Genomic DNA, 7,903 nt, shown 5'->3' on the forward strand with positions numbered 1-7,903 from the left:
TTTGTCGAATCATCGCGCCGAGCTGTGTCAAGGGACCTATAAGCAGTTTTATACGCCTACAGATATGACTCTCCACAAGCTCCTCAATTGCTGTCATCCTAGCTACGATGGGAGCCATGAGATCAATAAGATACTGGGGAGCCTACTGTGGCTCAAGTGGTGCCTGCTGTGGCTCTGGTTGAGCTTGCTATGGATCAGGTGGAGCCTGCTATGACTCTGCCTGTCCAGCTCTCCGAATATGAGGTCTACCACGTCCTGCCATCTCTCTGATCATAAGAAAACAAGAGTTTATGAGTCAAAATAGACATATATACATACATAACATATCACAATATGATTTTCACAATAATTTAGTATTCACACAAATACTTTAAATTTACACAAAATAGTTATAATAAAAAAATATTCTCAAATTTTTAGATATACGCATATATCGTCCTCATTCATACTAGAAAATCCTTAGCGGACTCTATACATGAATCCTAAGAAACTCTATCCTAGCTCCACGACTCGAAATAGGATGATCCGAAGGATACTGGAACTAGGGCTCTGATACCAACTGTGACGCCCCTAGGTTCACACAAGGCTGCAGTCCAAGGTGAAACCAAGAATGTCAAACCTGTCATGTACCACACCGTGCAATAACATGTTTCACCATCATAATTACTATCTCTCTAGTAGAGTCAATAAAAGGTGTTGCAATAACATGTTTCACCATCATAATTACTATCTCTCTAGTAGAGTCAATAAAAGGTGTAGGTACAAATAGCAAGTAAAAGATAATACCGAAATCAACAGATGAAATAATAGAGATCAAATTAATATTTCATCATCTAGCATACTGAAGTACAAGTCAATGTCAGAAATAAATAAACTGAAGTACTCAACAAGTCTCAAATACAAAATGTCTGACAAGAGGTATTAAGGCACACAGCATTTACAACTTCTAGAATAAAACTCTCAAATGTCTAAACAAAAGTCTACAGTGGAGCTCAAAAGAAAATATAGCTAAACAGACAGCTGAAGCTAGAATGCATGCCATCAACCTGTGACTCTCTGAGCTCCTGGCTCGTTACCTGAAAGGGGGAGGGATAACAAGTGTCAAAGCGCTAGCGAACAACATCACAACCAACCTCAAGGGAAAGGGCTCGTTGTATATAGAAAATACAGATAATACATACATATGTGATGTGCACTATAACTGAATGTTTTACAGTAACAAAAATTTATATCGTAATTTCATAACTAAACTTATAGTTTCCTGTTGCAATATAGCCAAATTCCCCATACTAACAATTCCACGTTACAGGTGAAAGTTGCATATACTGTAAAAATCAAAAGAACCCTAAAGTCTTTAATACGCAACACCTTACCTTGCCATTAACATCGCCAAACTTCAACCTTTCAGTGAAAATCGTTTCCCCGTTACTAACTTTAAACTGGTGCGAACCAATCTACAATAAACACAAACAATACAGTCCCGAAGACAAAACCTTGTAAAGTTTTAAAACCAAAAGAAAGTCAAAAGTCACTGACCTGGACAACAGTAAAAACAGGCTCCTAAGGTTTAAACGGACACTCTGAAGGATCAAGCGGCCCAATCACTTTGTACTCGATATCAGCAGCCTCGTTCGCTTTCTCCTCCTCAGATTTCCCACTCGCTCGAAATGTCTTCACCGATCCATTGCAGCTCTCATCGCCTTCATCATCATCATCATCTTCTTCTTCTTCTTCGTATTCTCCTTCTTCTTCCTCTTTGTCGTCTTCATCATCGTCTCCCAATGGATCCAAAGGTCGAAAAGAGAAATGGCGACTTTGAGTAGGATCGATAGATTGATGTTGATAAAGTGGGAGGATAAAGTTGGAGTGAGGGTTTTTGAGGGTTGAGAGGGGAAGAGATCGAAGAGTTAGGGTTTGAGATTTGATTAGAGAAGGAGGAGGAGATGTGGAGAGGAGAGATCGGAAATGGCGGGTTACGGTTAGGGTTAGACGTCGCTGCGACGCCATTGGGGGCGGCGATCAGAGGGGGGAAATGGAAGCGAGGGTTTTGGAGAGGTTTGGACACAACTGAGAATGGTAGATGGGGCTCGGTGCTTAATGAGCCAGGATATGTGGATCGGGCTTAAATTAATCTAAGGGCTATAATATGAATGAAACCCATCATCAGGTGGCGGTGTTATTTCACTTTATTTCTTTACTTTTTCTCTTGATGATTTGGTCGGTAGAAAGGGGAAATTTTTTGTTAGGAAGATTAGTATGCACGGAATCACTATACGGAGTCATTTGTCTGTGCTTAAAACCTTAGATGATCGTCTAGATATTCAATACACCGTATCACCATATTTCATTCAACTAATTAAGATAATCCAATTCGTACCTCTACTTTGACGTGACATATACTTATAATGAGCGTTTCAGTACACTTGATATACATAGTACGTAGGCTGCTCAGACAAAGAATAATAAAATCACTAAAATCCCACTCAAAGCAGCTAATAGCACCACCTCGATATTCTATTTTCTGTCTTATTTGCACATATCAACCCCATACACCCACTTATAGCAACGCTTTCCACTTTAACCTTTTATTTTCTGTCCTATTAGCAAAGATCGTTTTTAGTTCCTTTTCATGCTTAACACTTTCATAATATACCTCACTGCCAAGTCAACCAGCTACTACCTCAAAAGCTCTCAAATGAGAAAACGTCCCGACAAATTATTTCACAAAATGTGGGAAGAAATACTTATGTTCCTTATAAGTATAACACCACTAACAAATGGAAAATGGAACGAGGCACCCTAAAAACTAAAATCATTCTTTTCTGTAGAGATTTGAGCACAAACATAGTTCAATCTTAATCCTCAAAATTTTCAGGGCATTTCAATAACTAAAGCACTCAAGACATCCATCAATAACAAGTGGGTAGGCCGCTTACCAAGTGCATCTCATATATAAGCAATACATCAATAACTACAACATAAAAACTTTCAGAGTACGGGTTTTCATTTGGGCACTCATTCCCTTTCTTTCACTTTCCTCGGGCCAATTTCACCTTCACATCTCTGCTTCAGTAGTGTTGTGTGGTTCACTTTACCGTAAAAGTAACCTTTTCTAGATTGGTTTTCTAGAGCAAGCAAATGTAGATCGGGAAAGAAAGATTTTAAGTGCTACAATTATGGCAAGAAGGGTCATTTCAAGAGGGAGTGTCGCGGGAAAGAAAGATTTTAAGTGCTACAATTATGGCAAGAAGGGTCATTTCAAGAGGGAGTGTCGGGCATCGAAGAAAAATACCGGCGCACAGGAGTCTGCAGTGTCGGGCATCGAAGAAAAATACCGGCGCACAGGAGTCTGCCAACGTGACCGAGGAAGGAGGTGATGCCATGATTCTAAGCGTCAACGGTTCGATTGAATCATGGATTCCTAATTTAGGAGCATACTACCATGCCACCCCTTGCCGAGAAATCGTGGAGAACTATGTCAGTGGTGATTTCGAAAAGGTACATCTAGCAGACGATGAAACCTTGAAGATCGTTGGTAAGGGAGACATCTGATTAAAATTACCAAATCAGACCACATGGAAGCTGCAAGGAGTGAGAAATATTCCTGGCCTTAAAAGAAATTTGATCTCCGTAGGACAGCTTGATGGGATTGGTGGCCTTAAAAGAAATTTGATCGTTGGTAAGGGAAGCTGCCGGATCTGAAGAATGTGGATGTTGGCCTATGCGAGGATTGCATCTTTGGTAAACAAAAGAAAGTCAGTTTTGCAAAGATTGGCAAGACACCCAAGGCAGAAAAGTTAGAGTTGGTTCATACCGACGTATGGGGGTTATCTCCAGTTTCATCTCTTGCAGGTTCACTGTACTATGTCACCTTCATTGATGATTCTACAAGTAATGTGTGGGTCTATTTTCTGAAGAAGAAATCTGAAGTCTTTGATACCTTCAGAAAATGAAAGGCCATGGTGGAAAATGAAACTGGTTTGAAGATAAAGCGGTTAAAGTTAGACAAAGGAGGAGAGTACAAAGACAGTAGATTCAAAGAATTTTGCGCAAACAACGGGATCAAGATGGAGAAAACTGTTCCCTTGACACCGCAACAGAATGGTGTAGCAGAACGCATGAATAGAACTTTGAATAAACGTGCCAGAAGCATGAGGATACATGCCGGCTTGCCCAATTTCCTATGGGTTGAAGCTATCTATACCGCAGCCTACCTAATCAACCGCGGTCCCTTAGTTCCCTTGGATGGTGGAATACCGGATGAAGCGTGGAGCAGAAAAGAGGGAAACCTTTCGCATTTAAGAATTTTTGGTTGTATCTCTTATGTACACATAGATTCTACTGAAAGAAGTAAACTTGATGCCAAATCTAACAAATGTGTTTTTGTTTGTTATGGTGGTGATGAGTTTGGTTACCGGTTTTGGGATTATAAAAATCGGAAGATCATCAGAAGCAGAGATGTCATATTCAATGAGAATGTGATGTACAAAGACAGATCAATTGCAGAATCAAGTAGCTCTAATACAAAAGTTGAAACAAAGGAATTTGTTGAATTTGAGGAGATTTCTGAAAATGATGTTCAGACTAGTCCTGAAGTAGTTTCCTAACAAGAATCTATCAGCAAAAAACAAAGATGATGAACTGAAAAACCAATTAATTAGGCTATTAATTTGTGGAGAAGGTTGGCACTTGCAACATAATGAATATTAAGGGCAAATGCAAATTGAAACTTCCACACAAATATGTTTAACAATATTATGTGGAACAAAGTGATTGCAGGCGGGTAACATCTCTTGGCAATTTTAAAGAGAGTAAACAACATGAGAAAATTCCATACATAAGTGGGTTTCAATCCAGATTTGGCTACATGACGGCGTACTTTAAGATAAGTCAAACTGTCAAATAATTGGAAATGGAAAAGGGACAGAATTAAGAGATAAGACGGTTACACAATAAATTCTAGAAGAGCAAGTAGGAAAAAAGTTATACTTGAAATTTGTCACTGATATCAGCTTAGGCATCTTTTAGTTTCACAAAACGAATTTAGGTGGGAAGTTTGAGATAAGATGGGTATACAACATATTCTAGGAATCTAGAAGAAAAATTAGGGAAAAGAGCCGTGTTAAAGGAGCATCTTGGGAATTTTTTTAATTTCAAAAAGAAGCAATAAATCCATTAATTAATCTTTGAGAAGAAATAGATGGTAAGTAGTATTGACCTCCAATTCCTACCCTACCTGTGCAATCAACTGGTTCATCAAACCAAGCAGTCATCTTAAACAGTTATGGGTATAGACATTGGACCATTCTATTAAATCACACTTCTCAACTGTTGTAATATGCTCTTTAAGAGCAGTGCAACAAGAGAAAAATGGAAGGATTGACATCTCAGACATTAGATGAGAAGCTCTGCAGCAAACAAGCTGAACGTAAACCAAGTCAAGTTTGCATAATGACACGCGTAAGGGCATTTACAACAAGATTATTCTACTGAATTGGGACCTTGCATAAGAACACACAAGTCTTATCCTTTGTATACAAGCAACCTCGACAAAAGTATGTGTTAGCGTGATGTGCACTATAACTGAATGTTTTACAGTAACAAACATTTATATCATAATTTCATAACTAAACTTACAGTTTCCGATTGCAATGTAGCCAAATTCCCCAGACTAACAATTCCACGTTACAAGTGAAAGTTGCATATACTGTAAAAATCAAAAGAACCCTAAAGTCTTCAATACGCAACACCTTACCTTGCCATTAACATCGCTCCTAAGGTTTAAACAGCAAAAACAGGCTCCCAAGGTTTAAACGGCCGCTCTGAAGGATCAAGCGGCCTAATCAATTTGTACCTGATATCAGCAGCCTCGTTCGCTTTCTCCTCCTCTGATTTACCACTCGCTCGAAATGTCTTCACCGATCCATTGCAGCTCTCATCACCTTCATCATCATCTTCTTCTTCTTCTTCTTCTTCGTATTCTCCTTCTTCTTCCTCTTCGTCGTCTTCATCATCGTCTCCTAATGGATCGGAAGGTCGAGAAGAGAAATGGCAAAATTAAGGAGGATCGATGGATTGATGTTGATAAAGTGGGAGGATGGAGTTAGAGTGAGGGTTTTTGAGGGTAGAGAGGTGAAGAGATCGAAGAGGAAGTAGGACAAAAAGTTATACTTGAAATTTGTCACTGATATAGGTGGGAAGTTTGACAAAACGAATATAGGTGGGAAGTTTGATATAAGATGGGTATACAACATATTCTAGGAATCTAGAAGAAAAATTAGGGAAAAGAGTCGTGTTAAAGGAGCAACTTGTGAATTTTTTTAATTTCAGACAGAAGCAATAAATCCAATAATTAATCTTTGAAAAGAAACCGATGGTAAGTAGTATTGACCTCCAATTCCTGCCCTACCTGTGCAATCAACTGGTTCATCAAACCAATCAGTCATCTTGAACAGTTATGGGTATAGACATTGGACCATTCTATTAAATCACACTTCTCAACTGTCGTAATATGCTCTTTAAGAACAATGCAACAAGAGAAAAATGGAAGGATTGACATCTCAGACATTAGATGAGAAGCTCTGCAACAAACAAGCTGAACATAAACCAAGTCAAGTTTGCATAATGACACGCGTAAGTTCAGTTACAACAAGATTATTCTACTGAATTGGGACCTTGCATAAGAACACGAAAATCTTATCCTTTGTATACAAGCAACCTCGACAAAAGTATGTGTCAGCGTGATGTGCACTATAACTGAATTTTTACAGTAACAAACATTTATATTATAATTTCATAACTAAACTTACAGTTTCTTGTTGCAATGTAGCCAAATTCCCTAGACTAACAATTCCACGTTACAGGTGAAAGTTGCATATACTGTAAAAATCAAAAGAACCCTAAAGTCTTCAATACGCAACACTTTACCTTGTCATTAACATCGCAAAACTTCAACCTTTCAGTGAAAATCGAATCCCCGTTACTAACTTTAAACTGGTGCAAACCAATCTATAATAAACACAAACAATACAGTCCCAAAGACAAAACCTTGTAATGTTTTAAAACTAAAAGAAAGTCAAAAGTCCCACACCTGGACAACAGCAAAAACAGGCTCCCGAGGTTTAAACGGCCGCTCTGAAGGATCAAGCGGCCCAATCAATTTGTACCCTATATCATCAGCCTCGTTCGCTTTCTCCTCCTCAAATTTCCCACTCGCTCAAAATGTCTTCACCAATCCATTGCAGCTCTAATCGCCTTCATCATCATCATCATCTTCTTCTTCTTCTTCATATTCTCCTTCTTCTTCTTCGTATTCTCCTTCTTCTTCCTCTTAGTCATCTTCATCATCGTCTCCCAATGGATCCGAAGGTCGAGAAGAGAAATGGCGACTTCGAGGAGGATCGATGGATTGATGTTGATAAAGTGGGAGGATGGAGTTGGAGTGAGGGTTTTTGAGGGTTGAGAGGTGAAAAGATCGAAGAGTTAGGGTTTGAGATTTGATGAGAGAAGGAGGAGGAGATGAGGAGAGGAGAGATCGGAAATGGCGGGTTAGGGTTAGGGTTAGGCGTCGCTGCGATGCCATTGGGGGTGGCGATCAGAGGGGGGAAATGGAAGCGACGGTTTTGGAGAGGTTTGGACACAACTGAGAATGGGAGAAGGGGCTCGGTGCTTAATGGGCCAGGATATGTGGATCGGGCTTAAATTAATCTAAGGGCTATAATAAGAATGAAACCCATCATCAGGTGTCAAACCTACTGTCATCAGGGTTATGCTGTTTTTATGTTGTTACTTTAATTATCAAGTATATAAAATCCACTTTTAGATCATTTATATGTAGCTATCAAAAGATAATTGAAAATATAATATAATATTAATAACTACAAAATATAAAATGATAAGTTTG

Source organism: Asparagus officinalis, chromosome 8 (assembly GCF_001876935.1).
Source record: "Asparagus officinalis chromosome 8, Aspof.V1, whole genome shotgun sequence".
Taxonomy (NCBI): Eukaryota; Viridiplantae; Streptophyta; class Magnoliopsida; order Asparagales; family Asparagaceae; genus Asparagus; species Asparagus officinalis.